Consider the following 10,716-nt stretch of genomic DNA (forward strand, 5'->3'; position numbering starts at 1 on the left):
TGGCGATCGATGTGCATGGGACATGCACGTCTCCCCGCTCGGCTCCCGCGTCGCCTGGCTCGGTTCCCGCGTTGCCCGGATCGGTCGTCGTATCGCTCGGCCTGGCTGATCCATCGGCTGCCGCCTCGCCCGGCTCGACCGGCCCGTCCTCGGACCCGGCCGCTTCGCTCGGCCCTTCCGCGGCCTCCTTGCCGCGCGGTGACGCGGTGTCCACCGCCCCGGTGCTCGAGGATGCTGCTCCGCCATCGCCACCGCAGCTCGCATCGCCCTCTGTCGAGGGGAGTCCAGCTCCCTCGACCGCGACGCCCCCAGCTGCTCCTGCACACACCATGGTTACCCGCACCCGCGATCATACTCGCCGTGCTCTTGTCCTACTGACGGGACTATCCTCTATGATCCCCGTCGCCGTGCGTTTCTTGCGGTGCCTGTCTCTCATCGTGATGCTCTCCGTGAGACTGCCTGGCGTACCGCGATGATTGATGAGCTCACTGCTCTGCATCACAACAAGACTTGGGTTCTTGTGCCTCGGCCGTGCGGTGTCAATGTCGTTGGGAGCAAATGGATCTTCAAGACCAAGCACTGTCCGGATGGCTCTGTTGATAAGTACAAAGCTCGCCTGGTCGCCCGTGGTTTCACACGGCAGCTTGGCATTGACTATGGTGATACCTTCAGTCCGGTTGTCAAGCCGGCCACCGTTCGTTTGGTTCTTGCCTTGGCTGTTTCTCGCGGTTGGAGTCTTCGGCAGATTGATGTTAGCAATGCTTTCCTTCATGGGTATCTCTCCGAGGACGTCTATATGCAGCAGCCACCTGGTTTCCAGGATGCTCGTTTTCCCTCGCATGTGTGCAAGCTTCAGCGCGCACTCTATTGACTCAAGCAGTCCCCTCGTGCATGGTACGCTCGGCTCAGTGCTCGTCTTCTCGCTTTCGGTTTTGCCTCCTCCAAAGCAGATACATCTCTGTTTTTCTTCCGCTATCGTGATGTCCAGATCTATATGCTTGTCTATGTGGATGACATTTTCATTGCCGAATCTTCTCCACGTACGGTTGATGGTCTTGTTCATGCCCTCGCTGCCAGTTTTCCTATCAAGGACCTTGGGCCGTTGGAGTATTTTCTTGGTCTGGAAGCGTCCCACAATTCAGGGGGGGTGGCATTGACTCAACGGAAGTATGCCTTGGATCTTTTGCACCGTGTGAGCATGGAGAATTGTAAGCCTACTTCCACACCGCTGTCTACTTCCGAGCAGCTTGCACGAGTGTCTGGACGGCCTCTCAGTACAGATGATTCTTTCCGGTATCGTAGTGTTGTTGGTGGACTGCAGTATTTAACACTCACCCGTCCGGATATTTCATTTGCAGTGAACAAGGTGTGTCAGTTTCTCTCACAGCCCACTGATGCTCATTGGGAAGCTGTTAAGCGGATTTTACTCTATGTGAAAGGAACGTTGCACACAGGTCTGAAATTTCGCAAGGTTGTCTCTACTAGCATTAGTATCTTCACTGATGCAGATTGGGCAGGTTGTCCGGATGATCGTCGATCAACTGGAGGTTTCGCCATATTCGTTGGACCGAAACTCATTTCCTGGAGTTCGAAGAAACAACCAACAGTGTCGAGGTCGAGCACAGAGGCCGAGTACAAAGCCTTGGCGAATGGAGCTGCTGAAGCCATCTGGGTAGAGTCACTACTCAAAGAGCTTGGAGTGTCTCAGCAGCGTGTTCCGGTTCTCTGGTGTGATAACTTAGGGGCAACATATCTAACTGCCAACCTAGTTTTCCATGCACGTACCAAGCACATCGAGATTGATTTTCACTTTGTGCGTGAGCGTCTTGCTTCTGGAGCTCTTGAGGTCAGATTCATTTATTCTAACGATAAGCTGGCTGATGTGTTTACTAAACCAGCCACCAGACAGATGCTAGACCGTTTTAGTACCAATCTAAAGCTTGTACAGAGTAAAAGTTCAGATTGAGAGGGAGTGTTAAAATAGGTCTAGCGTGTCATGTACACGTACCCTGTACGTATGTAATTATATGTTGATTGTTATATATAGAAAGACGTGGAGAGGCTTTGCCCCACGAAAAACCCTAAACCCTATTTTCTAACTGACCAAACTTCTAGCTAATTGCTCGATCGACATGTATGCTCTTGCTAGCTACCCAGGTCATCTGAAAATGGAAGTGCTACAGTATATATATCAACTGCCTTGGTTGTACTGACCGTAGGTACGTGACTATCAAGTACAAGTACAAGTACTGCTCCTTCTCATGATTGGCGCGTCACTCACAAACCCATGTTCTTCGGATTAGACCGCCCAAGCTCTTCTAGATGCTCGATCGTTGCAGCATGTATGCTACCCAGCTCATCTCAAAGTGAAGGTGATACAGTATCATCAAACTGCCTTTCAAGTCGTAGGCAAATCCTTACTTGTTTATTTTCTCTCGGTGGAAGTGATATGCAAATGTGGTGCCATATGACATTGTTGCAGAGTCAGCCACATGCTCCCATATGCCACACCACGACAAGCATATGCATGCATGCATGTATTACATGGAGTCATCATTTGCACTTCACTCACGGGCCACCCACTACCTGCATGCGCTGATTAATTAAAGTAAGCAAACGACGATGACCTCAACTGCGTAATTGCCGTGCGTACTTGACACGTAGAGCATCTACGGAAGCACCGGATAAATTAAGCTCCAGTCTTGGTGCCGTATGGAACCTTAGCTTATTATTGGCTTGATTATAAGCCTACATACATGCATCAAATCATGTACTCCTGGGCGTATTAACTTTTGTTCCGTTCCCACACTAAACTAATGCGAGACCGGGGAAGAGGACCTCTCTGTTGTGTGAAGGCTCATAAAAAAAGTAATGAAGGGGAGGAATATGGATATGCAAGCACGCTTAAATCATTTTGAAATTTCTGTCAAACAAGAAGCTAGTTAAAGACTTGCTACATCATGAAAATCGTATCTTCTACTCCCTCCGTTCCTAAATATAAGTCTTTTTAGATACTCTACTATGAACTACATACAAAGCAAAATGAGTGAATCTACGCTCTAAAATATATCTATATACACTGTATGTAGTTTGTTGTGGAATCTCTAAAAGACTTATAATTAGGAACGGAGGGAGTAGCTCTTATCATGCATTGTACAACCACATCTCACAAGGGTTGTTCACAAGAAAATGACCGAAGAACAGAAAATAGTAATATATACAAGGTTTTATGCCCAGTCTCTTCTGAATTAACAAACCAAAGGATATACTTTTGCCTCATCTGCAAAAAAAAAAAACTTATAGTCACGGAAAACTCACGTGAAATCCTAACATGCTGTTAAATCTTTATTTGCTGCATGCCATCTCAGGACCATTCTGGCTCATCCGACACACTGGTACGTGACGAATTTTCTCAAGAAGGGATAAATTTTGCTACGATTATCTGACCACCGCAGTCGCAACAGAACAAGGTCATGAGTTAGATGCGACCTATATTATTAGTGGCAATCTGGCAGTACACAAGGACGAACTCGTACTACGTTGTTACGTGTCAAAACTAGTTGTTTAGGTGTTAAGAAAAAAGTAATCGTTTAGATATTGTGGAGGCTAAGCTTCAAATGCGATGCAGCGAGAAGTGCATCAAGACAAATGACACTTTGTCCTCACTCTTAAAGCAGGAACTCTGCTTTTTCATGCACGCACCATTACACATTATAGAGTAATTAAAAATGCACTATTTGTTTATTTTTCAATCAACAAAACATATTTATTTGTGTACTTGTCCCCTTTTTTTCCTGCTTCGTTGGCACGAACATGAAAAAGATGCACACCGTAAAGGCCTCTCCCACTCTCCTTTTCTTATTCTTTCGGCGCTTTATCTACGGGTATGAAACTTGTAAGCATATGCTATCTACGGGTACTGTACATACCAGATATGTGTACTAATTAAGGGTTTTGTGCGTGCAAAAGATATCTCCTTTTGTTGAGTAAATAGCATAAAGCTACTACTTTACAGGCTAGGGTTCCAAAAAACTACCGGTTTTTAATTTTTATCAGATAACTACCAGATGGGTGGTCGGCTATTTCAAAAAACCCAAATCCCTGAGTCTTTATCAGTTGATCGTGATTATGACAATTGAGGCCCACATGTAAGATAACCGTTTGTTTGACCGTTAACTTACATGTAGGTCCTACACGTAAGTTTTGTAAAAAAGCAATCAGGTCCCTATAAGTTTTCTGAAAAAGCAATCAGGTCCCTGTGAGTTTTCTGAAAAAGCAATCGGGTCCCCGAGGCAAGGCAACGTTGTCTCCTCCGGCCGGCAAGCCGCGCCCGCGGCGGTGGAATCCACGACATGCACCACCTGAGGCCGGCGAGCCGCATCCCATAGCGGTCGGGTCCCGCCGCTCCGCCGTGCCGTGCCTGCGGCTGCCGCCCCGACGTGCCTCGCCCGTGGCCGCCGCCTCGCCATGCCTCTCCTGCGCCACCTCCACGCCGTGCCTCGGCGGCCTTGAGGCGGCGAGATCCAGCAAGCCTCGTCGACCTCGTCCTTCCACGCGCGGTCGTCAACGAGCTTCTCCCCGGCCCGCCCCTTCACGACGGCGGCCTCCTCGGGAGGGCCCTTCCCGTGCGTCGCACACTGCAGAGCCGTTGTGGTCGTGTCAGTCGTCGCCAGGCCGCAACACCCGTCGCCGGCAGCCCCTGCCTTCATGCCCTCTGCATCGGGTTACTCGGCCATCCCGACAAGGTCGATGTCGAGCGCGAGTGCGGCTCCGGGCAGCATCTACCGGGAGAGAAGGGGAGTAGAGGGAGAGAAAGAAAGAGAAAAGGAAGAAGAGTCAGCTTACATGTGGGCCAAACATGTAAGTTGACGGTCAACAAACGGTCAAACCAGCTGTTTGTTTAGGAGCGGGTCCCATCTGTCATAAACCTGATTATATGTCAACCACCCGGTAATTTGGGTTTTTTGAAACAGCAGACCACCGAGTTGGTAGTTATCTGAGAAAAATTAAAAAACGGTAGTTTTTTGGAATCCTAGCCTGTAGAATAGTAGTTTATGCTATTTACTCCCTTTTGTTTGATTTGTAGTAGTAGGCAATGTTCGCTGAATCACTGGCCTGATTCAGAGATAAAGATCCTTTAGACAAGAGGGAAAAAAGAAATGGACGTGGCAAGGATACTGATGCGGTGGTGCTTAGTCAGGTACTGTCTGCTAGGTGTCACAACCATCGAATTTTGATTCTCTCTCTTTTGGCCATCTCCTGCAGTAGGTCATGTGTCATGTATAAATCAGAAAAAATACTAAGTTGCCAGCAGTTCCTGTTATTTCATTGAAATTAAAATAAAAAACCATTTTGTAAAAACCATTTTGTGGCTGCTGGGATTCGAGCCCAGGTCTCCACGGCCACAACGTGGAATTCTCACCACTAAACTACAGCCACATTTTTGTCCATTTGAAATTTTTGCTTTAACTTCTACTGATAAGACTTCAACTAACCTGTTCTGATTAGCAGTCTTAGGTTATGACTAGCAAACATGTCCGTGCGTTGCAACGAAAAATACAACAGTTTTATGATAAAATGAACTACTATTATGGATATCTTACTGCCTCACCATCTGTAGCCACATTGATGTGGCTTGCGCAGCGAGATATGTACGTTTTCGAGGTGACGGAAAAGACAACCCTAAACCATCTGCGCTTCCTGTTATGCCGAACTCGCCGTAAGCTATCACCCGTCCCTCAGCCTGACCCGTGGCGCTGTAATCGCATGCCCTGCCTGTCGCAACCAGGACAACGTTTGTGGCGACGGCTAGAAAAGTCCAAGCTCCAAACTAGGGATGGAGACGACAGGTGGATGGGCGATGGATGCCTCTCCACACTCATGATAGCATCCGATGCAGGATATCGAGGACCGGGTCATACGACAGGCGGATGCCGGTGGCGGCGACAGACACGACTGCCATAGGACCGTGATAGCGTGCAGTTTGATAGACGTCGCAGGATGTGAAGGATCAGATTGTACGACAGGCAAACGCCATCATCATCACCATGGGTCGCGTCCATGGCGATGAGATGTGGCATCGGCTGCACTCGGAAGACTATCGATATAGAAATAGTATAGTTGGAGTTTGTAACCAAGTCTAACTAAGACAACCGTCGAAACTACGTACAATATGGTATAGAATTTGGAAAGCCATACATCTGAACTGCGTGATGGAAATGTTCCTCGGTTCCTCCGTTAGCAGCTCGAGCGCACATAAAACCAAATCGGTACAAGCAGCACATGTAAGAAAAAAAACCGGGGCGTCTAATGGGCTGCTCGGAGCAGACCCAACAACTAAAGCACACATAAACTAAACTGGAACGGAATAAAAGAACCGGCAACATGTGAAGAGTTTTCTTCCGGAAGGCGAGGTACGAAAATTTTCTCACGCAATAATAAAGAAAAGATAAAACTAATAACGAAAGGAGAACCAAGAAATCTTTCTCCATTTATTAGTAGGTAATAGATATGCGTAGTTTTCTCTTTCCTGAAATATTGTTTCGTATTCGAAGAGTTAACAATTTATATCCATTTTTCAACCATTTTGTGTCCAAACATCGGCACGGATCACGGCGCAGATGGACAGCAGCTGTGCGTGCCCTCGCACCTGCGTGTCCCTGCAAATTTCTGCCATTTATTGGTAAGTAGTAGATATGAGTAGTTTTCCCTTTCCTGCAGTAGTTTGTAAGACTCTGCGGTTTCTCTATTAAATTAAATCGATGGGAAGACACTCTTTATATAAAAGAAACTTCTAATAATAAACTGATAATAAGCTATCAGATGTCGCTCCGTGCGTCCTGCTGGACTTTTACCAAAGTGTACATGGTTGTTTTTCTATGCCTTCATCAGGGAGAAGTAGAAGGAAATTTATGAGAGAAAATCATTTAAAACAAAACCGGCGACACTCCAAAGGTACTCATAAGGTCAAAATTTGCACTATGAGTGATTATTTACCGTAATTTTTTTTGTGGGGGACTCAACGATGATGCACATACGAGTGCCCACGCGCACACACTCACACACAAAAGCATTCTGAACAAACCGTAGAATTGATGGACATCGAAGATAAATCCACGGAAGTTGTTAAGTTTGTGCAGAGCAGAAGGATTTGATAATTTGAAACATGAAGACATGCCCCCATCACAAGACCAGCCCCATCCCGAGGTTGTTCTATTCTCCGCTGTTTAGCTCCGTTACACGTCGTGGTCATTCGTCTAATCATGAGTCCGAGCTTGCAACCGGCCGTGCATGCCCTGCAGCATCCAATGATGGCCTGCTGATGGGTGCTAAACAATGAGAAGAATAAAGGAAATAGGAAATACTGTCTCGCTCAGTTTGCTTCAGTCACCTCGCAGCCATAAACTAGATAGAAATCCAGGCTGAAAAGGCGAAGGTACGCGCAATTTTGTAGGTTCGTACTCCGTGTAGTGGTTGACGACTTGAGCACCATGCCACCATCGATCTAAAATAAGGAAGTGTACCCATACGTTTACGGTGACGAAAAAACTGACGAAACCAGTAGACAATGCCATCGCCCGGCACGGCCTTTTTCACTGTTTTGACCTTTTCAACAAATCTTAGCACAAAATGAACTCCTTCAAAAACTATTTCACGATCTGACCCGTTCGGTAACGCCACAAGCCGTGGCGTTTCTTCTCTATTTGAAAATGCCGAGCTAGCCTGCGGTGCTCCCCTACATAAATAAGTGGCAAATGTGAACAATCTACTTGAAATGCCACAAGCAATGTTGTTTCATATTTGGGCAGCAGCACCACCCCCTTTGGCATTTCAGCAACGCCACAAACTTTGGCATTTCTACCCTGCAACGTAGCGTCTCAACCAGGCCAGCAACGCGGGCGTGTTTGGCGTTTTTATATAGTGCAGCAACGCCACAGCCTGTGGCGTTTCTGAAAAGTGTCAGATGGTCAAATAATTTTGTATAGAGTTTATTTTGTGCTAAAGTTTTCTCGGAACAGTGAAAAATGCCCCAGCACACGCGGAGCAGTAGTCCTCCTGGAATTATGATCGCACGTTCCACGTTCGGCTGCCGTGCGCCGCCGCATGCATACACATGTGCCTCGCCCGCCGGAAAGAAGTGAAGGGACTCCTGAACCGTGGGCTGAGCTGAACTGGTCAGTCGCTTTCCTCCAATCGGTGTGCGTCCAGCTGCATGCATGCGCTTGGTCGCTCCATACAATGCTGATGAGTACTAGCTCGCGCGGGCTCTCTCTTTTTCCCCCTCCCCTCCGAGCTGCTCGCGCGGGCGGCTCTGGGGGGCCAAAACCCTAGCCGCTGCGGCGGGTCCCTCCCCTCCCTTCCCCTGGCCGCTTCTGCCGCCGGCGCCGGCGGTGGTGGCGGCGCCCGTCCGTCAAAGACGGCGGGGGCGGTCGGCGCGTCCCGGCGTGCCTCCCTCGCGCGGGGGAGCGGCGCCAAGTGGGCGGCGCGGGGGGTTTCCCTGGTCGGTGGCACACGTCGAGGAGCGTTGGGAGCGGCGGCGAGTGGCCGGGAGCCAGCAGAGGCGGATCTGGCGCGAGGTGTACCTCCAGCAGGCGTCGGCGGTGGAGGCGGCGCGATGGGGCCCTGCTTGCAGCGGTGCGGCGGCGCTCGGCCTGGTGTGGCGTTCGAGCGGCTGCCGGCGGTGGCTGCGGAGTGGTGGTGCCCATCGGTTGTGTGCGACGCCGGCAAGGTGCTGGAGGCTGCGGGGAGGGAGATGGAGGCCATGGCGTTCTGGATCTGGGCCTTCCGGATCCGGGTCCCCAGAGTCGTGGCGTGGTGGGCCGCCTGGTGGTGTGGCTTGCCGGTGAGGCTGGTTGCCGTGGCCTGGAGTGGCCGGCGGCCTGGTGTGGTGTGGCTGGCTGGTGATGGTGGTTGGAGCAGGAGCTGCTGGTTCTCGGCCTTGGATGGATGTGGATGATGGATGCGTGTCCTCAGTGCGGGGTGTCGGTGTTCTGCAACTCTTGCGCCACTATGACAAGGTGCTGCGACGGCGGTGGTGTTACCCATCCTGATCTACTTGGCCTTATTCCGATGCAATGGGTGGGAGGTGCGCGACGGGTTGGATGAAAATCCTGCACAACTTTGGCCGGTGCTTGCGACGACGGCGCCTGTGGGTGTTGTTCCCCTTCTTGCAGGCGTCGCGTTGGTGTGTCGGCATCTCCCCCCTTTGCTAGGATTGTCTCCGGGCGAAAGCCTTGGTTAGTTTGGACCGGCGATGGCGGCGTCTCGGCGACGTTACTCTGTTGGGAGCATCGTGTATGGAGACATGGTTTCAAGGCTCGATGGTGTGGTTATCCGGTGCTCGCCGCTGGTCCGGGCGGATATTCTTAGGCGCTATGTACGCAGCGGCCGGGGTATCAAAGTCGATGGCTTTCTCGAGTTTGTCTGAGTCCCGCTACCCATTCGCCGTCTTTCTCTTTGGCAATCATGGATGGTTGGTGCGTTGACAAGGATTGCTCGTTTGTAACTGTTGTTCTTTGTGTTGTTCGGTTGTGGTCGAGACGCGGCTAGACATTCTGTCTAGGACAGGCTCCTTCGTGTTGTGTCTGTAAGTGTGGGTGTGGAGTTAACTTCACTTGTTGTTCGCAGCAAGTCGTAGTCTCTTGTACTTGATCTTCTGCTTTCTATAAAAATATGGTACGCCAAGGCGTATTCTTGAAAAAAAAAATGAGTACTAGCTGTGGAAGTGATCGTCTCGGGGTCTGAACAAGCAGTGTGATACGGAGTACCTCTCGTAGTCGTAGTACCAGAGGCACTGCCAAATCGTTCGGTCGTTCGGATATTGTATGGTGTGTTGCGTCTAGCAACACGTACGGGTGAGCTTTTATACTTGACATGCACGTACGTCCATGCCGGGAACTCGAGATATTGTCCTGATCGACGCGCCCATGTACGCACCAAGCTGTTGAATCAATGATTTGCTGCTGCTGTTATATACTCCAGTACTGGGAATATACAGTGCAACTAAACAAGGGCTGAAGGTTCAATGTTGCAAGTAAAAATCTGATTCAGATTCAGACCGGAGCCTCGAACGGACCTTAAATGTTCGGGCTGACCAGTAACCCTCATATCCAGCCCAAATATGAGGCGGATATGGGGATCCTAAGCCATCGCCCAAGCCGCCGAGATGGCGGAGCAGCAAGCTATCCTGGAGTCCATCCAGGATTAGGAATGTGTGGAGGCCAACCGACAATTCCTCCAACAGGAGCAGGCGGTGTCCGACACGCTCTTTGCCAAACTCGACGCAGAGATAAAGGAGGAGGAGGTCGGAGCGGAGCTGCCGGAACTGCAGCTGCCGCCCATCTACCCGAAGCCAGGCACGGAGATTGTCGACATTTCCGACAAGGAGTAGCTACGTACGTAGTATGTAGGTTTTTAAGCTTGCATGTTTTTATATAGATTTGGGAATCTAGTATGAGATGTGTAGACGCAGTTATGTTAATTTGAGGAGTATCCGGTCACTGCCCGCTGACGCGCCCGAGCGGATCCGCGGGCGTTTAAGAGATCATATTTGTTATATGCGATTGTAGATGCTCTAAGAGGGAGGGGATTGGTGACACGAAGGAGCGGGGGCACGTGGACTGTGGGTTGTGGATCTGCATCAAGATTCGGAATTCTGTTTGTGTATATTGTGTTTTCATCTTGTATAAGATTGGTCCACGTCTTGTTGTGTCGAGA

The 10,716-nt window shown here is 49.7% G+C and overlaps 1 non-coding gene across 1 annotated transcript; it reads right to left on the reverse strand.

The window, feature by feature from the left end:
- Window positions 1-5,367: 5,367 nt before the first annotated feature.
- TRNAH-GUG (transfer RNA histidin (anticodon GUG)) lies at window positions 5,368-5,439 on the reverse strand. Its single transcript has one exon. It is a non-coding gene; the product is annotated as a tRNA-His (tRNA).
- Between the last annotated feature and the right edge of the window lie 5,277 nt (window positions 5,440-10,716).

This window comes from Triticum aestivum, chromosome 2D (assembly GCF_018294505.1).
Source record: "Triticum aestivum cultivar Chinese Spring chromosome 2D, IWGSC CS RefSeq v2.1, whole genome shotgun sequence".
NCBI classification, from domain to species: domain Eukaryota; kingdom Viridiplantae; phylum Streptophyta; class Magnoliopsida; order Poales; family Poaceae; genus Triticum; species Triticum aestivum.